General features: G+C 33.8%; 1 protein-coding gene across 2 annotated transcripts in view; it reads left to right on the top strand.

The window, feature by feature from the left end:
- Positions 1-22,057, top strand: part of LOC126966850 (synaptic vesicle glycoprotein 2B) — a 78,330-nt gene that overhangs the window by 15,121 nt on the left and 41,152 nt on the right. The window contains exon 1 of one of the 2 annotated variants that reach the window (XM_050811115.1): positions 14,737-14,872. The exons of the other annotated variant lie outside the window; for it this stretch is intronic. The gene's annotated coding sequence lies outside the window, so the exon portion shown is untranslated. Of the gene's footprint in view, positions 1-14,736; positions 14,873-22,057 lie in introns of those variants that run through there. 2 annotated transcript variants of the gene reach the window in all.

Below are 22,057 nucleotides of genomic sequence, written 5' to 3'. Positions count from 1 at the left end.
GATATTAACGTCTGTGGTGATTGCTTCCACTTCTTTGGTGGCTTTATGAAGACTTTCCTTCTCTCACAAATATTAAATATATTCATATACTCAGCCAACTAAACTTTGTACATGCTGACTAACTGATATTTAAACACCTAAGTAGAGTACGTCTGTTTGTATGGTGTTATATTGGAAGGCCTTGAATGTTGACATTGTGTTTAATTATTATACAAGGTTTATCGATTAACTACCTTACCTTATTCTAATTTGATCTGTATATATGTCAAATAAAGATCATCTTAATTGAAATTCTTGATAAATTCATAATGTTAACATCAGGAACAGACATAAGCTTATAATGCCTACTACTCGGCTAAGTCGAGTTAGCAAGTCTTTTGTGGGGCGATGTATATGCTTTTACAACAGGATCCCAGAAAATTCAAAATAAAAGTATTACTTTATTCAAAATAATTGTTAAAAAACGTTTGTGTGGTAAAGGCTACTATAACATAAACGACTTTCTTAATAATACCACAGATTGGGAATGGAGCGACCGCCGTCAGGCTATCAAATAATAAGTTTAATTGTACAATATTACTTTGTTACTTTGTAAATGTTACTTTAATTGTAAATCATATTTTTGATGAAAAAATAGCCCGCTGAATTTGTTGCGCCGATTCTTCGCAGGCCTGAAGCATTCATTTTGGAATGGGTGGTAGTTTTTTGATTTTCAATAAGTGATGTCACATCCTATTTTGAATAAAAATATTTGAATTTGATTTTTATATGTAATCTCCAATCCGAACTTTTTAAAATTTTGTAAAGCGTAAAATACCATGTACTAAAACTTACTGAAATTAATTTGTCTTCAACTTTTAATTTGCTATTGCTTCTAAACTACTGGTTATATTTTTATCGCTCTAACAAGAGAATATAGCTATTTTATTTCTGTAAAAGTTAAAAAAAAACATATAATTTTGACATAAGGGACTTTATATATTTATTTACTACGAACAGCCGTCCGCGGGTCCGTGTGCGGACGACGGGAGGCTATGTGCCGCTGACTTTCACAACAATTATATATTTTGTTTTGGGAATCGTGTGGACGCGTGAATCGAAATAGTTAGCTTCGCCTAACGCTGAAGGTCGTTGGCGTGAGCATCGCTGAAAGGGACTCGAACCTTGGACTGGCTGTGTGCTTGTGGGAAGGAGAGAGGGTCGCTTACGATTTAATATAGACTGATAGTCCGATGGACTTTTGATAAAGGAGATAACACACTCGGCGAGTGCAGTGATGTGTATTTGAATGTATGTAACTGTGCGGGTATGGACGTGTATGTATGTAGGACGAAACTAATACTAGATACATATTATATACGTTTAACAATCATCTATCATCGTACTACTGAGACTAGGCCACGATATTCAGTTCAATTCGTCACAGGAGTGATATTTCCGGCCTCCTATCGCACGTTAGCAGTTCTCTAGAAAATGAAACCATCGCAACATTCTCTTTTAATAACTCTCACTTCAAGGCAATCTACAATATTAATCCTTTTTCAATAAACAGTATTAAAGCTTAAGTGTGGTATGAGCATGTACCTAAATAATTAGTGAACATTGCCCCCTTGGTGACTACTTTTCGACATTGATTGATCTGTAATTTGGCAAGAAGCAATGTACTCATACCATGATAAAACTAAAATCTACATATAGCAATAGAGATATACATATTAAATTTATAAGCTTTTCACTTCGAGTGAGGTACCAATGATAAATTTAATTTGTGTTATTAATCCCTGAAGTGAGGGCTATCACTTTAAAATAACAAATTTTTTAGTAAAGTATATTTTAATATGACCGTTATAAATCATGATAAGCGATTTTTTTCGTGTCTTTGTCCTTAAGACTAAGGGCGCGTGATAAAACACGCGCACACAAAGAAGTCGATTATTCGTTGTCATTTAAATTATAAAAAAACACGCTTTATAGTATACCATACCTAATAGTAGAAATAAATAAGTTTAAATTACGAATAGCTTAAATCATACGTCTTGATAGACTATGACAACTGTGAAAACGTCGAAAAATATAGACTTAAGAACTAAACTCTATTTTGAGCAATTCACGCATACTAACACACTGATATTCCTGGCCTTTTTATTGGTTGTCTAACAGCAATAGACTATAACTAGATATACATCTCGATTAAAGGTATCTTCCGATATGCACTGCGATCACAGTACAGTGTGACATCAATTTAGTGTACTGTGAAGCCGTTCGTTTATAGCCAGTTATAGTGGTTACTATTTAAAACGGAACGCAATCCCGTATACTGTCAGCCGCATTTTTGACGCAGCATTCAAATGAGTTTATTTAAGTTTTCTAGTTCATTAAAAAAAAACATTTGTTGGAGTACTGTCAAAATAAAATTTTTGGGATTAAACTGTAGGTATTGTTTATAAAACGTTATGCACTCCAGTGGTTTTGACTGATCACGTGCTCAAAGTACTGCGAGTACCTTACCTCGAAAACGCCAGTGCTCACAGTAGAATATTGCGGCGAATTTGACGTCATATATTTCCCTAGGGTACTACGGCAGTATACTGGCAGTCCATGGCGGAACGAATTTTTCTACAGTGAGTGCTATAGATGCACTGTGCAGTGCTTGCAGTGCATATCGGAACATACCCATAGTCTATTGCTGTACTTTATACAAATTATTTAAGACGAATAGTTTGATAAGCAAAAAATTTGTAATTTAATTGTATAAAAGCGCGTATTTTGATATTTTTTCAAAATTTCTCGTCTCTTACGTAGAGTAGAGTCATTTTGTTGACAGATACAATTTATTAAAGTAGGCGTTACTTTGCGGAAATATAAATGCTCTAAGTTTTCTTAAGTGTTAGTTCCGCCAATATTTTCGTATTAGTCTCGTGCCGGAGTTTGGTCAACATGTCCTGAGGATATTGGCGGAATTAATACTTAAGAAGACTTAAACCATTTGGATAGCTATAAATCTGTCAAATATTTATAGCAATTAAATTGGCAATTAACAACAAGCAGCCCCGGATTTTTGAAGTGAAAAGTTCTCTTGCCGCGTTGAGCACTTTCTGGTAGGGGAAAATCTGATGGGTTCCTGTGGAACAAAACAGCTAGGCACGTTTGGAATTAATTAACCGCATTTATCACGGGGAGTGTTCCGAAGAGCTGTTTAACCTGATTCCTGCCGCCGAATTCACCTTCGCACGACACGCCACAAGTTAGGTTATCGTCCTCACCATCTGGATGTGTGGCGGTCTTCCACAGTGCGGTTTTCAAGGAGCTTTCTCCCTCGTACTACAAAGCTGTGGAATGAGCTTCCTTGTGCGGTGTTTCCGGGACGATACGACATGAATACAGGAAGGTGTACGCGCTTTTTTTGATGGTACCCTTCAAAAAAAGCGCGCACACCTTCCTTAAAGGCTAGCAACGCTCTTGTGATTCCTCTGGTGTTGCAAGAGAATGTGGGCGACGGTGATCACTTAACACCAGGTGACCCGTACGCTCGTTTGTCCTCCTATTCCATAAAAAAAAACTTCTTAGTATTTCGAATATTAATCTAGCCAACTATTAGTACACTTTGAAAAATTAAATTAGTCACTATGGGTCAATATCGGCCTGTCATGTCATCTATACCTAAGCTTTGCAATGAAATGAATATTTTTATTTACGTAAGCTTATAAATGCATTAATTTACAATTAGTCATGTTTACTTAAACAACTGCGCAAAAGAGTCATAATAGTTATTTATGCAACTGTTGTGTAATATTATCAACAGTTGCATAGACTTTATCTACACCCATAATATATATTATATACATGTTCTGTATAGAAGTAAAAAGACAGTCCTAGTAACTATAATACCATACCAAGAAGTGTTATTATGAAAACGGATGATATAATGTTGTACTGAATTTCATTACAACACTCGTTTGGATGATGTATTGGTTATTAGAACATTGGGTGTTTTAATGTTGGCAATATGTTTCAGAATCTTCAATAGACGATTTAAAGCATGGTTGTAGATAAAGTAAATTACGTAATTAAAACTACATGGATGCTACGGGGGTCATAGATACATACATACCTTCAGTTTACAATCAAAAAAGTAAAAACTTCTATTTGAATGGCTGAAACACTTAGACTACACTGAAACTGAAAACTTTCTTAATATTATAAGGTAAAAATTTTCTACAAAACATTCACCAAGTCACTACCCACACTCAAACACACACACACATACACATAACCAACACCCACACTGACACCAATTACTTTCTTTATCTTAATAAGTTTTCTTTATTTAATTATATTTTATTATAATATACTTATTTTTTTTGATATCTTTTACAACATTACATAGCATATTGTGCTTTGGGGGCCTGGTGACTTATAGCACAGGAATTCGTTACCTATTTCAAGCACCGGTCTCTCATAATTGTTATTAAAACAATTTTTCGATTTTAATAAACTGTGTATACTATGTGATTGTGAGAGAAAATAAATATATTATGAATTTGAATTGAAAAAAATAGAGACTCGCGATATGAGTTTTTTGCGCCCATTCTTCTCGGGTCTGAGGCATTCTATTTGGAATTGGTAGTAGTTTTTGACTTTCAATAAGTGATGTCACATCCTATTTTGAATAAAAATACCGTACGCCAAACCTCTTCATCCTCAATATACTCTTTTATACTATAATAACCATTTTTTTCCGAAGCGGTAGTAGTATCTAGTAGTTATTAGAAATGACATCAAAAAGAATTCTAAAGGAGTTAATTTTGAGAAAATAAATGCCTTTTCTGCCTTTTCTGCCTTTTCTACCACATTCTCGGGCCATTCTGTAATGTTCGTGGAGAGTATATTAAACAATCTAACAGAATTTCCCAAAAATGACTTATTTGCCTTAGTGCTTCTAAAACTGGTTATATCAATTTTATGTTTATATCTAATGTTAAATTTATACAGTTCAAACTTTTTACCATACTTATGCATATTTTTCCTAGTATGCATGATATTTTGACTTACATGGATTGGTCTCCGCTGCGCTCCAACTAGATTCCGCACTACCTAAGAATACCTTTTTTATTACGTTAACTTTAAATTGTAGGGTGCATTGGCTATTTGCAAAGATGTTTGTGTGCGCGGCATCTTGTCACACTCAATGGCATCTTTAAAATTTTGAAACATACGCTTCGTGTTGTTTTACATTGAAATTAATAAAATACAAAATACTTACTGATGATATGTGATCCCAGTCTCATTCTTATTTCTTGTAGTATTATTTTTACAAAGTTATGCTACGCAACGCGGCATTTTAGTTTCAATTATTAGTAAAATTTAACAGAACATGTGGCACGTCAACGTCACACATTGTTCGAGACTGGCTCGAATACACCCACTTGGGCATAGTATTAGTTGCCGCAATTTGCGACTACGCTTGCGATGTTTTGAAGTGTTTTGAAAAATATATTCTGATGGCACTTATATATTGTAATGTCTTGTGTTACGTCATGAATGTGGTATATCTCAAGTGTGCGTTACGTCATCAATCTGTCAACTTCCTGCAATGTGGAACTCCATATCCGGTAGTTTGTTTATGATACGAGTATACAGAACAATTGACAAATGTATTTATTAATACGCAGGTGTTAGTTGCTTCCGCGGCTGCTCTAACATTGTAGATATCGCTTCAGGGTCGCTCCCTGAGAAATCATCACAATAAAATTATATGGACATTATAAATTAGAAATTTAGATATGGATAAGCTGTGTTTCTTAGACTTTAAGAATTTGTTTACTAGTGGGAGTAGGGTCACCATTAAGTAATTTGACAAGTCCTGTCAAAAACCTGAAATCTCGATAAAAGTCTTTAAGTTGATCTATTTAGATATCGTTTCCTGTAAAAAATTAAAACTTATTTGATATTCAATATATAAGTAATAAAATTACATAATAAATATGTATATATTATTACATAATATATATTCCATATAGTGAATTATTAATAAAATCTGGACACGTTAGAGAGCCGTACAATGTCTGGACTACAGTCTTCCTGTCTTATTTATATACGCAGTGTAAAATAACACCAAGTTTAAAATCACTTCTCCATGTCATGTAATTCTGTAGTGACAAAAAATTTTAAATTTGAAGTAACTAGTGGTAACTCTACGCGTTTAAATAATATACAGTCCGGACATGTCCGGAATGAATCCGGACGGATGGTAACCCTAAGTGGGAAGCATTTTTTTTCTTTTTATTTATGGAAAAAAAAGAGTACAAACGAGCGTACGAGGGTCACCTGGTATTAAGTGATTACCGCTACCCACATTATATGCAATACCAGAGGAATGACAGGAGCGTTGCCAGCCCTTAAGGAAGGTGTACGCGCTTTTTTTGAAGGTTGACTTTACTGGACTTTACAACAGATGCGTCATATTCTGCTGCGAAGCATTTGAATGAAGCCGTAGCTAGAGAAATTACTGGGCTAATGGACTTACATCTTATGTCTCAATTGTGATGTCGCTCCAAACTTTGGGTTCAGTCAAGACTTCTGAGCAGCACTGTATTGTGTAATGTGAGCGAATAGCTTGTCTCGTCATTAGTTATTTAAAAAAAATTGAGATTACAATGTTTTCTCAATTTATTATTATTTTTTCTAATTTATTTTAGTACTTATAATTAATTTTCTGATGTAAATTGTATCTATATGTTTTTTTAATAAGTTGTATGTCATTTTAAATTATAAATAAATAAAATATGGTTGCCAGCCGTAGATATGCTCAGTCAGCCGCAACATTAAGGTTGCCAGGTGTAAACAGGTACATTACAAAAATTTCAGTATGTAAGAAATAACCAAGTTTCTCTTTATTTAGTGATAATTGAGCGTCGGTTAGGTGTTAGCTATTTAGGAGTGAATGAACCATATTTTTGTGATAAAGGTGATATTGGTTTTGATAACTGAACACGACTTTTTAGTTTTTATAGATTGTGCTAAGGCCACTAGGGATAATTTTGAATGAGCTTTATAACTAACTGATACTATAGCAATAAATTTTTATGTAATAGAAATAAAATACATTTTTATTGTAACAATATTAACGGCAAGACTATGTATAGTATTAATTGGTTTTGGGTATCGATCAGACGAGCATCGAAGTGATCTTTTTTTAGGTTCCGTACCCAAAAGATAACTAGCGAGAATCCCATTATTAAGACTCCGCTATTCGTCCTTCTATTTGACAGCGGGTTGTTTCTTATAAACAACAATAGCTATACAGTTGAAATTTTGATAATGTGCGTATTAGAATTGCCACTTTAGCAGTAATAAAATTCCAAGATGGCGAATTTCAATATGGTGGATCCTATTATGGCTGATTCTATCATGGCTGATTCTAATATGGCTGATTCTCATATGGCGGATTCTAATATGGCTAATTCTAATATGGCAGATTCCAACATGGTGGATTCTAATATGGCGGACTTCAATAAGGCGAATTCTAATATGGCGGATTCCAACATGGTGGATTCTAATATGGCGGACTTCAAAAAGGCGAATTCTAATATGGCGGATTCCAACATGATGGATTCTAATATGGCGGACTTCAAAAAGGCGAATTCTAATATGGCGGGTTCCGACATGGTGGATTCAAAGCGGTCATGCACATTTGTAAAATGTTCCTTTTACAAAGTACCTATTTAGATAGTACATCGAACGGTTCTGTAGATGTATCGAGCCAAGTAAGATAACGTTGAATTTAAATACGTAATGAATAATTATATAAGGCAGCACTTTATTTATTCATTGTAATTCCTTTGTGCATTATTTATAAATCACTTAAATCTGTACAGCGTCATGTGCCGTTTGTTATGATTTGAGTCTTAAGATTTTTATCAAACTATTTAAACATTGGTAAACTTTAGGAAATATATATTATTTAACTACTTATATACTACTGCCAGCAGAAGTAAAAACTTAAGTTGGTATTTTAACTAAGAAGGGTTTTCTAATAATTTATATTTCCAAATTACTTCCAGTATTATAATTTAAATTTTATATTGGTTATTTGAACAATTAATATATCTTTTAAATTTATAGGTAATTTATTACCTTAATATATATCTATAATATAAGTAGTGTTGGTGTCTTCTGGTACTAACACAACAAAGGACAAACGGCCGTTCCCAATATACTATCTACAGATAGAGATAGATTACTACCTTCTGCTGTCAGTAATTAGCTGTCAATAATCTGAAGCTGTCCCAAAATACCCGATAGGTCATTCTTATCATTTATATTGGGATGCGTGAATTGCAATTTCCATACAAACTTCTATGACTGGTAAGCTATACGTCGTCCCATTGACTGACAGCGTGTACGGATAAGGTGAGTTACCGTCGATAAGTTTATTGCGACAGAAAAGTCAACGATAGTTACGATTTTTATCTCAAGTAAGAGATAGACTGAATATTGGGAACGGCTGTTAGTCAACTCCTTTTAACAGGGAATTACGCACAGCACAATTCTTATTTTTTCTATATTTTCTTACGGCCATTCCCAATATTCAGTCTATCTCCGGTTGTGGCCTTTTTGATGTAAAAAAGCGTAACTATCGTTGACTTTTCTGTCCCAATAAACTTATCGACGGTAATTCACCTTATCCGTACACCCTGTCTGTCAGTTATTGGGTATATTGGGACAGTTTCAGATTATTGACAGCTAATTACTGACAGTAGAAGGTAGTTATTTATCTCTATCTGTAGATAGCATATTGGGAACGACCGTTAGATAATTTATTTATATGGTTAGATAGTGCGTGACAAGCTACGTCTTATAGTCGCGATGAATTGCTCAAAATAGAGGTTACTTCTAAAGTCTTTTTTTTTCGACGTTTTCACAGCTGTCATAGTCTATTTAGACGTATTTAATCTAAGTATATTTTTGTAATTATTGTTTTTTTTTTTCTATATTTTAGTAATCTTATTCTAGTATTTTAAGATTTTCATTAATATTTTAAATTGAAGGTGTTGTGTGTTTCTTATTGCTAATAAAGTGTTCTCTATTTGCTATTACTATTGCAGCCAAAACTAAACAAGTTGTAATAATCATAGACTTAGAAATCTTACAATATACGAGCCTATAGACGACCCGACATCCGGATAATGCGAGACCAATTAAATTTTTCAATATGTGCGTCAGCTAGTGGTTAGATTTATTTAATATTCAAAATATCGGTTACAGTAACTATAGATTCGGTTTCCTTTTCTATTTTTCTGTATGCCCACACGCTTTGTTTGTTTATACGCTAGTTTATTGTAAGACTATGGTAATTATATGCATATTATGATAATATATGAACACGAGTGTTACATGCGCATTACGTGATACCTATAGCTGCATATTACATTAATTTGTCTATACATATGCCTTGATTTATACTATTTGCCTCCCCTGAAAGTGTATAAATATGTTTTGAATAATAGAGTTAGTTAATAAGTATAAAAATTCAGTCTTGGTGTTGGATTCATGTCAAACCTTTTTGGTGCGAAATTTCAGACACTTTTATCACATGACAGCTGTCACTGATGTTTTAAATATATAATGTTCTAGCTAAAATATTGTCTCAGCCGGCAATATTAATGCTGTGTTAGGAGAGTGATTTTGGCCTACTTTAAGACGTCTCAGTTAGTTGAAAATTTTTATACGTTCATCCCATGTATTCGAAAAGGACGACTTGGTTCGCATTTAAGTGCACCTAAAGGTGGTGTTTTCTATAAGAAACTTTTAGTGGGCAGTAATGAGTTTTTAATCGTCTTTATATGTGCCCCGGAATTATATTTGCCGCGCACTACTTGAATTTGGAATATCTTAGTGTTAAGTGTCAAAGAAATCAAACGCAAATATTGTTTGAATAATGAATGAGTGAGGTGAGGTTTCATTTAATTTCATCTCATAAAATTTCATTTTCTATCTACTAAAGGCTTGGCTGTATGGGCATAGTTCCCTTTGCCTACCCAGAATGGGTGAAGAATACAAAATAAAATCTCTGCTTATATTCTTTTACGGTTGACGCCAATTTCCATGATTAGTTATTTGAGTTTATTGTGTTTTTATTATTCTATTAAATTACTTAATTTTTTCGCAACTGTATTAAACATAATTGTACAGTACACGTACGGAACCGTCATTGCATACTTGTTCCGACTGTCAACCCTCACCTTCGGCTGTGCCTCGGCTCGGTCGGAATTTGTCGAAACTCTTTGCAATGACAGGCTTTCCGCACTCGTAATGAAATATACTATTATTTCCTCATAGTGGGCGATGAAAAATACAGTGTATATCGGGTGCAAAATATATTTTTGGCTCGGGCGACGTACTTTAAATGCCTTGCTACGTTTAGGATTCTACTAAATAATTCTACTTTACGACGTAAAAATATTATTTTGCTCCCTTAAGTCCCCTATATAACAATCTACTATTTCATAACTACTACTGCTCTAAAAATTAAATCCGACCATTGTTAAGTCATAAATAACATATACTTTTAGGTCACACAATTACACTTATCGTTATATATATATATATATATATATATATATATATATATATATATGACATAGATATATTATACTAGTTACAAAGTAGTTTTAATTTTACCTTTTTCCTCCACTTCGGAAAAGCTGAGTTTTATCAAAACTAAATGGCAACAAACTCACCGCCAATTTTATAAATCAACAAACATACTAACTACAAATATTTACCAGGCACGACTTAAATCAGCTAGTTGAAAAGTGATTCACAAGAAAAGTAGAGGTGACATAGTATGGTTTGTAAGTCAACCTATATTCAAATTTTAAATACAAACATGATATTACGTCTGCCGAGGACACCAAACGTCGCAAATATGTCGATCTCAAATTCAAATATTTTTATTCAAAATACGATATAAAATCACTTATTGAAAGCCAAAAACTACCTACATATACGAAAAAGTCTGCCTCTCACCTGAGAAGAACGGGCGCAAGAAACTCAGAAGGCTTCTTTTTTTTTCATAAAAATATGGATGACAATGTAATATCGTACAATTATTTACAAGCCTGACGGCGGTCGCTCGGTTTTTTTTTTTAATCTTTTGAATTTCGTTATATATTTGATTTGAACATTTTCTGGGATTTTTTGTAAAAGCATATACATCGCCTCACAAAAGACTTACTAATTCGACTTAGCCGAGTAGTAGTCACTAACCTCCTTCATAATGGTCCGCTAACTTTAAACAGCCGCTTAGGAGTGTTTTTTCTCATTCTGACTTAGGTCATTAAAAGAAGACAGAGTGAGAATTAGCAATGCTTTAAGTTAGCAGACTATTATGAATAAGGGGGTAAGTGTATAACATTATAGTGACGGTTGACGTTATGACAAGTCACTGAGTCTAATATCTTTGTGCCGAGTCCAAAGTAAAAAGTACTATCTATGAGTCTCAATTGAGCTACTGGAAGCCCAAGAACAAGCAGCTATATCAGTCAACGGCTCATCCTAGCTGTCCAGCGTGAAAACTCTGCCAGTGTTCTTGGTACACTGTCTCTGATAGTTTTGAACTTATGTAGTAAGTATTATAAATACAGTTAAAAGCATTATTATAATTTAAAATACACTTTAAAATAAATTAATAAGAGACTGTTAAACAATAATAAAAGCATAATATTACAGAAATAACCTAGAAAATAAGTAAAAAAACTTATTGTCAAAATGGGCTGCAACCTTAGACAATTTATATATCTGGATAGATCCTCTTGATGCTAGACAACCGATGAAAACAGGCCAGGTTTATTACTTTAGAGTGCGTGACATGCTACGTCTTACACTCGCGATTTTTATTTCACTTTGGGTTGGTGTGCGTGCATTGCTCAAAATAGAGGTCAACCTCAATTGTTTTCGATGTTTTACAGCTGTCACACTTTATCTAGACGTATTAAAGATAGGCCTAGGCCACAATGATAGGATCGACTTCCTCAAGCAGTGCCCATCCACGAGGATGGATCACATTTCCTTCCCTCAATTGCTATGTCATCGCTATCATGATCCACAAATTAATACTTGTGAATATTAACTTATTCAAATTAAAATATTTTATTCAATGTATACACAAACTTTTTCAAACTACACATTTGACAGGAGACAAATGAGAGCCCTCTCCAGTCAATGCAAGCTGAATGGGCACCTAGCCAGAATGGTTCCCAGTGAATCAAACCTGTGCAGATTTTGCGGCATCGCAGCAAAAGCTAAAGACTCCATACACATCCTTATAGAATGGGAAGCCATTGCCTGAATCAGGCTGGGGTGTCCTTATTTACCTTCAATTAAAGCAGAGGACGTGCCCTGCCTAAACCCTCCTACGCCTCTTAAAATTAATAAGTCTCGAGGATATAATTTAAATCTCGGCACACTAACACGTTTCCTAGTCAGTAGCTTCGATTCTGTTCCTAATCTAATTTTTTTATTCGACACAGGGAGACGAGGGCAGGCGCACTAGCGCAAGCAGGGGGAACAATAGATCCTAGGATTTAGGGCGCGGACTGACTAGGATTGTAAACTCTACAATCAACTCTACAATATTTGTGTTTATCATGTGGCTAAGCTGCAAATAGGCATTTATTTTACTGGTTTTCTTTTGTTTATTAAAAATTTATTAATTATCATATTAAATTGAATAATTGTTCGGCTTAAGTCTTAGAAATGTACTAATTCTATTAAATTCTTTAAAAAAAGAATGCTGTTATTGCTGAAAATTCAGAGATTATTAACTCAAAAGTTTATTTTTGGGAAGCAACTTCTAAATTTTTTATTGGATATTTCAAATTATATATAAATATTTTATTAGGTTCAAAATTTTCTTTAAGTCGTTCTTTGTGCACTGTATTTTTTGCGTCGGAATATTTTCATTGCGTTATGTTGTAATCGACTCTCTAAGAAACTAAGTTTTGTCGATATTGAGGTATCACCGCGCCTTAAGTGCATTTTAATCTCCAAATCATATTTAATTATAAATCCAAATAATAATATTAGAAAAGAAGACTCAGCGGGCCTCTTTTTTAAATCAAACTATAGCGTTAGTAGGTACCTACAACATTTTATAGCATTAATGAAGAAGTTTTATACTTAAAGACAAATAACGTCGTAAAAAAACAAAGCCAAATTAAGGAACATACCAAAAATGACACCATAACAAGCTTCAACTGCTATATATCTATACATTGCCGCATTTACTCCAGTTGCTTAAAATATTCTTAATCAATAAGCAGCAATGTAAAACATTTATTCAGCCAGTTACGTATGTTGAATTTACAGCCCGATTCGGATAGTAACAGTTCACACACGATAAAGAAGAAAACTGTGCTTACGTGTCTTTAAGCACTTTTGCCCTTCCGCAATCAGACTGCAACTGAGATGTCTTTATCAATGTCACTGGGCATTACAATTAAATTTATTCGTTAAATAGCTTGGGGACGAAAGTTGTTCTATTCCAAGGTTTGATATAATAATAGAGCAACACGGACCACTCCTACCGCCGGTGGCCCGTGTGATCTATGGATATCATTTACAAAGTAAAGTAAGTATCATTTACAAGTCATTTACGATGCGGCAACCATTTTGTATATTTGATTAAAAAGAGCGCAAAAAAAGAATGCTGGGAGAGTTTCTTGTGCCGCTTCTTCTCTCTCAGAGCACCATTTGTTTCCGAAACGGTAGTAGAATCTAGTATATGAGAAATGACATCAAAAATAATTCTAAAGGAATCAATTTTGAGGAAATAAATGCCTTTTATGCATATTTTATTACTTTATTACCACACAAAAGATTTTTAAGAGTTCTTTGAATCTTGCAAGTGAATTAATTTCTAGATTTTCTAGGATTCTATTATAAAGGCTAACATTAACCTTCCCAAATCGGCAGTGCCGCAGGGCACTAGACTTTTCAGATACACCAAAACGGAGTGTGCCGTACGGCACCCTGCTCCCTCACCAAGTTCTGACCCTTATTTAGTTAATATGATAGTTTATTTTGCATGGTGTTATAGCTTGTTTCAATAGCTTTCTTATACATTCACCTGAATCATTCTAATTTTAAGCAATCTTTTGCTACACGTAAAATAATACGCATTGACAGAACGCGGCGTCAAAATTACGCCGATCTGAGATATACCGCGCGAGAGTTTCCCGGAAAGGAAAAGAAAAGGAAACTTCGCCCAACATATACTTACTAACTCGACTTAGTCAAGGAGTAGGCACAACAATTTGATTTGTTCCTGGTGTTAATTTTATGCATTATATATATCGTATTATCAAGAATAAATTGAGTGAAAACAGTCGATATAAAAAATTATTTAGAAAAATTCATAATGATTTTCTTTGTTATCAATACCGTGAACCCTTTTCTGCAGTACAAAATAATCGGCTACATTTCCCTACAATAATATACCATATTACAATACTATAAACATCTAAAGCTATTCCAGTAATCGTGATACTTTCCTGATAAATAATAATAATGTAGCTATTAATTTCAAAGTATGTTAGTGAGTATCTTCGTGTCAACGTCAAAATCCGTATACAAATAATGTTTACGAGTTTTCGCGTATTATTTACTGTGAGATAGTCTCTGTTGACTTCTCGAGACCCAATATAAGCATGCCACTGTACCATCTATTCACACTCTCATGAGTGTGTCTTTACGAGAACCTTTAGTGTTAAGTTCATCTCATTTTTCATCAAATTTTTTGTTCATAGCCACTTCTGTGGTGGAACGTTCACACTTCATCAAGGAATCAACAGGCGCATCACTCCAACCGGTAAGTCTTGCTAATTTGCTAAACACGATTCGAGGCTAAGTTGCAGGTCGGTCAGAATTGTCATTATCACAGACATAAAACATACGTACACACTTCCAAATATAAATTGGCAAGTGGCAAAAAAACGAACTAACAATCTATCATTATTAAGTACTTATAGAGTTAATATATTCAATAATGTAATTATGACAGATTTTCTTGCCTTATTTGTCAATGATTTAAAATATTAAATTTTCATTCTCAAATGATATTATGAACATAATATAACATGTCAAATCGCTAGAAGCGCCCCCGTTTAACCGCCAAGTTATACTTGACACGGTGTATGTATCTAATATAAATCGACGTTTTGATATATCTGTGTTATTAAAATATTCCACGCTGATGATCATTCTATTAAAGTATAAACAAAGGATTTTACCTTTAATATTTATGATAAGTCTAGCTTGTGCCCGCGACTTGGTCTGCTTAAACATAAGTAAGCTGAGTTTGTTGCGCCCATTCTTCTCAGGTCTGCGGCATTCATTTTGGAATGGATGGTAGTTTTATGACTTTCAATAAGTGATGTCACATCCTATTTTGAATAAAAATATTTGAATTTGAATTGGGTTCAGAGCGAACGGTCGTGCTATAATACCCGGTAAATTTGTCTAACGAAATTAAAACATAGTCGTTTTGTAAGCCATCTCTATGTGGTTGATTAAAAACATTCAAACGAACAAACATGCATAATTATTATTCCGAGGGGCGTACGATATATGCCGTTAATAAAATAGTAATGAACATACTTAAAAATATTGTTTGCCAATAGGTACATACTTAAAAATATTGCTTTCTGAGGGTAACATTACCCTAAATCGTCCTGACGAAGCAGTTTACAGAGTAGTCGCCAAAAAAAATGTTTGACTAAGATTCATTTAAATATCTTAGCTACAAAAATTTTCGTCATAAGTATCCAATACATAGTTTAAAGTCAACAAGAATCACGTGACAATATTGAAAAATAGTGTTTGTACTTAAGTACCTATGCACTCAAAAATTTATTCTTCTTTGGCGTAATAAAACAAAAATCCTTAAAAAAATATTTATACATAATTTAAAAGCAAGATATCAATTATATTACATACTTATTAGGAAAACATCACGATTACTAAATAAACCAATAAGACTAACAAATGAACCTAAATAATACAATTAAAGAAATGTGATCCATGCGTCTTATTCGTCTTATGGCCGTTGTAGGGTTGAGTTGACCGACGTTATTAGTAGATTTTTCGAACCTTTAAAAACTAATATCCCTAAAAATATTAGCTTTATCATGAAATGTCATAAAACCTTTTTTATTTGTATTTAAAAAAAATATAACAGAAATAAAATTAGAAAAACAAAATCTTATGAACGATGCGGGACTCGAACCCACGATCTCTCGAGTTCCGTGCGATCAGGTTGTGGCTTCATGTACAGGATCTACTGTACAGTTGATAGCCTGCTCAATCCCAATATTTGCATATTAGGAATTGTCTTGAGATGTCGCTCTTATAAATCTACACAATATGTTATATTTCTAAGTGATAACCCTCACTTCTAGGATTAATTCACCCACAAAAAAAAGTATGTGCGTGTAAACTCTACGCGCGATTGAAGTAAAACTTAATAATAATTAACTTTAGGAATCATTAACAGATACATAATATATATTACATTAAATAAATCCGTATTAGCAACTAAGCACTCACGTTACTAATGAAGGGCATTGTTAGATATTTTGCTATTTTTTTTTCTCGGTAACGCTGACGATATAACTTCATCTTTTGAGCAATGTTTTTCATAACATTTTCTTTACCTAAAATAAAAATAATGCCTTAATTAATATATAATATAATTAATATTGTTTTATCAAGTGGGATTTTATATATTTTACAAAGAATGATATAATAATGTTATATTTTGATATTATTATTCATCAGAAAATAAACACTTACTTACACTTTTTACAGGTCAAGTCATTATCAGGTTCTTGATTTTCTCCTTTATTCTTATTTATTGATGAAAGAGTAAAATTATCCTAGGATTCCGCCATTTTATTTGACTGATTATTATTTAAATTTTATATTCATATATATAATTAATAAATACCATTCGCACATTAGAAATTAAAGGTTATATTATTATAAGCAATATCAATACGACGTTGTTATTGAATATTAACAAATATGGCTGTATGGGCTCGAACCCTTTGCCTGTCCTAATAATGGGCGAAGAAACCAAAAGCAATGTCGCAAATGTCAGACTGAAAACATATTTATTATTTATTACAAAAGTAGTAATAAATAAACAAATTATGCACTTGGAGACTTAAAAAAATATTACTGGGCTATTTGAAATATTTTTTAAAAATATTAAATTATAACGGCTTAAAAAATTGTTTCAATTGACTTTTTTACTGAGTGCTACTTCCGTCAGAAAAAAATTCTGAGTCACCCCAAGTCGCGCCTAAAGAAGTTAGTGCCATATTATTTTAACAATTCCTTGCAATTGTTTAAATTATATGGCACGGTGTTGCCCCATGGCAACATGCATTTATATATAATCAGTGGTAATAATTTGAAGAGTATCGCATAAAAAAACTGAGGTGGAATAGTTTTTGGTACTCATACACCGATTCCTCCTGGACTATATTCTTATCTATATTTTCCACATAAAATCAAAACACGGTAGTAATATTCCACTCTGCTCTAGGGCAAATACATATTACTGTATTCATTATCATATCAAATATAACTCCATGACAACATTATCCTACCTGGACAGGTGGACATAAGGAGGTTAACGAAACACAACTAATATTCATACAAGCAGTGCGCTTTTTTCCCCGTCTGCACGAGGCAAAGAAAGGCAATTGGATATGATTGTTCATTTGTGGCACACCAGTGGTAGATTATGGGTACCACAATGCCGCCTATTTCTGCCGTGAAGCAGAAGAGACAAATGAGACTTAACTAAATGTCTCAACGTGACGAGCGCAATTGTATTGCCGCTCAGTTTTTTTGTGATTTTCTGTGATTTGGAATCCTGAGCGTGCTTATGTTTTACCGTCTGCGGAGACGATGAATGCTTCAAATAGAATTTATTTATTTAAATAAAATTTCAAATGCCAAGATAATCGGAAAATTATGTAGAAAATTTCATATGTATTTACCTAACTGTATTGGAGAAACCATTGGATATCGAAGCTATAACTCGTGTCTAAAAATGGTTAAATATTTTTGCCAGCTATATTTTGTTTAGAAGTTTTAAAAAATATGACACTTATGCTCGCGGATTTGTCCATCTTGTATTCGGTCAATTTCCGCCTGATATATTCAAATAATAAAGATGGACTCTGCAAATTTCACATTGTCATTCACATGCAGGTCATTTTTATACTTCAATAAACATATCTGCATTTTAATAATGTAAATATTGTTCAGTACCATTTCAAGATTTTAGCCCACTGGAGTGATACACGTACAATAGAATTTCAAGGCTTTATTTTAACATTGGCTTCATTATTTAATTATGACATATCTGCGCCTGTTTATCTTTGATAAGTCTATTTGCTTTCAAAGAGATGAACGTAAATAAGAGATATTATAATTAATTTGCATTTTATTGAATCACTTTACATATATTGTAATTGAAATGATTTGTAAAACGATGAAGCTGTAATTGTTGATTTTAAAAAGTGGCAATGAGTTTCTTGCCACTTCTTCTCATGAAAGCTCAATATTTTACAGACCGAGGTCTGAATTAACAAATATTAAACTACACACATCTAACCATTTGTTTTGATATCCACTCATTTGTTTTTCCAATATGGCATCATTTCTATATATTTAAATAAAAAAGAAAAAAAATTACTGAACGGAAAAAGTACTGGAGTGATTTCAATTAGGTCTTCCAAGTTTTATACCTTAGACACTTGGCCCTTACCTAAAAAAAATATTGCAATCTTCATTTAATATACAGTTAAAAAAATTTTGAGAAACAACGATTTTTAAAAGAACTTCGTGCTCCTGTGTGTACGCGGACGAAATCGTGGTATAAGCTAGTTAAAAAAACGGGTTGCACTCCGGGAGTGCCGGCAGAAGTGATAAATTGAACACTAACGTTGTGAAATTTTGAAAATTTTGGAGTGGTTTCGCAGGAATTTCTTTATTTATCAGTATAAAAATATACATTTATTATCATGCACAAAAATGGCAATTTATATTATATAAAAAATCACTTCAAAACTATTACAATTATTTTACATTAAGAAGTTCATCTCTCAGAAAAATCAACTTTCATCCATAATTTCAACGACTGTCTTACGAATTTTCTATCAGGTCACGTGTTCTGACGCGAGCTTAACATTTTATACCCATCCCAAGAAAAGTGCTTAGCGCAGTTAAAGAAGTTTTCACAGTTTTTTGAATTTCAAGAAGTTTGACGAATCAACATAATCGGCCTACGCGTTTGGTCTGTACAGCGCGCACAAACGAACAAACATACATAAATTGGCTAATAGTTTTCCCTACATATATTAACATAATAAATATCATGACATTTATTTGCAAATACATATTGTAATTATAGTACAATTTAAATACGGTAAATGCATATACGTCACTCAATTATAAACCAGTTATTTACTTGGTAAATAGACTTATGATAGGTATAGAATGTTTACCGCAGGTTTGATTCGGTAGCATTTAGCAGCCTTCAGAAATGATAAGAGTGATCTTTGAACAAACATCAACACTAATATAGCTCTTTGATCATCGTGTTTCGACATCGAACTGAGCGGGAAGGTTTGATGACGTCTCTAAATTTATTTGTTAATTATTAACTATACTTGTGAAGTTATACTTGTTTTGGCGCGTTAGGAAAAAAATATTTAATGAATTTTTACGATGCGCGCGCACACTGTCGAGTAAATTCAATTATTTCGACCCCCTCTACATTAGTGTGTCAACTAGACCATTTGTATCATACTTCAGCTACCAAGCCTCTTGTAACTCATATGTCTACTGAACCACAAGCAATGGACGAGAGTTAAATAAATTATTAAGTTTTAAAATAAATAAAAAATTAGGAAACGGTTGGCCCGGTAAGGCCATCCCTGAAACTTCCCGCTAATGCCACATCTAAACGCTTCAAATTTTACTTATGACGATTTTTAAACATATGATTTTTTAATTTTGAGCTCTTTGAGCTCAAAGAGTTTGCTGTTTGGAGCTCTTCGAGCTAAAGAAATTTTTAAACCGCAATTACTTTTGGAATAATAAACCGTTATCACGCAGTTTTCAATCGATCTGTGAAGCCGTTAAAATCGATTCCAAAAACACCACATTTTGAATTTTTTTTCGTAGTTGTTTTGAGATTTCTCATTATCTACCGGTCCGAAGCGGTCCGATTTTTCCGAATGGCGCCAACGCGATTAAATCGATAGAGGCGTTCAAAAGTTATAAGAGGTTAACATACATATATACACAGAAACACACAAACACACACACACACTCACACATAAATGCATACAGACGTACGGAACCATCCCGAGAATAGTCAGGGAAGCTTCCTAGAACCTTAAAACGTGGAGGATCTCATAAAAATTCGATTTTCGAAAAACGGGATAAAACCAATAACATCCCTAAATTTGAAAAAATTCAAGGGGGAATTGTCGTATTGTTGTCGCTGTACCTATTGCCAATTTTTTTTAAGTATAATGGATATAGTATGTTATCCTTATGATATAGACATGCTATCCTGGACTTTTCTGTAGAACAATTTAAGATACACAATTCCACCATACATTATTTTGTTATATCTTAAACAGCAGTTTCGTTGAAAGCTTCCAGACAGACTTAATTTTTCCCGACACCTCCAACAAACATCGTTAATGTATACTAAATGTGTATAAAAACTTTACAATTTATATACTAAAACTATCCCCGAGAACCCCGCTATCCATTGGTTATAACAGCATGAAAATCGGTGCAGTAGTTTTTGCGTTTATCGCGAACAGACAGAAAGAAAAACGTGGCGGAGGACCTTGTTTTATAATATGTAGTGATAGACTCGATGGCCTCAATACAGCTTCCCAAGTAGTAGGTCTCAAAATGAACATGTACAAGACGAAGTTCATGTCTAATGCCCATGTCGCACTACTCCCGTAACAGTTGGGAACTGTAATCTTGAAATTGTTGACGAGTACGTCTACCTTGGACAAATAATCCAGTTGGGCAGGTCCAATTTCGGGAAAGAGGTCAATCGTCGAATCCAACTCGCATGGGCAGCGTTCGAGAAACTCCGTAAAATCTTATCGTCCAAAAATACCACAGTGTCTGAAGACGAAGGTTTTTAACCAATGTGTGTTGCCAGTGATGACATACGGAACACAGACTTGGTCGCTAACTATGGGCCTTATGAGGAAGCTCGCTGTTGCTCAGCGGGCAATGGAGAGGGCTATGCTCGGAATTTCCCTGCGAGATCGAATTAGAAATGAGGAGATCCGTAGAAGAACCAAAGTCACCGACATAGCCCAAATGATTGCGAAATTGAAGTGCCAGTGGGCAGAGCACATAGCTCGGCGGACGGATGGCCGTTGGGGAAGTAAGGTCCTCGAATGGCGACCACGTTCTGGAAGGCGTAGTGTTGGTAGGCCCCCTACAAGATGGACCGACGATCTGGTCAAAATCGCCGGAGTAAGTTGGATGAAGGCAGCCTAGGACCGATCGTCATGGTGATCTTTGGTAGAGGCCTTTGTCCAGCAGTGGACGTCTTCCGGCTGAAATGATGATGATAATGATGAGATAAGACTTGAGTCAGTTTCTTAAACTTGATCTGTAGGTCACTGCAGATTCTCTTTACTCGCAATTTTTATCAAGAACTTAATAATATTTTTAGTTGATACAGCATATTTATTGGCTCAAAAAACAGCTTACAAATAAACTTGTTTAACTGTTTATTAAAACATAACACACAGTGTACCGAAAATCCAATTTTAAATTACTTTCGTACGGTACATACGAGTGGTTACACCGGCGCCAAATGCATTTGCGAATCACTAAACGAGTTTTATTTGGGTGATAATTAACATAATCTAAAAAGAATCTGTAAGATAAATATATTAGAAATGAGAAAGTTTGACCTGTTAAACTATTT

Source organism: Leptidea sinapis, chromosome 11 (assembly GCF_905404315.1).
Source record: "Leptidea sinapis chromosome 11, ilLepSina1.1, whole genome shotgun sequence".
Taxonomy (NCBI): domain Eukaryota; kingdom Metazoa; phylum Arthropoda; class Insecta; order Lepidoptera; family Pieridae; genus Leptidea; species Leptidea sinapis.
This window is presented reverse-complemented; position numbering and strand designations above follow the sequence as displayed.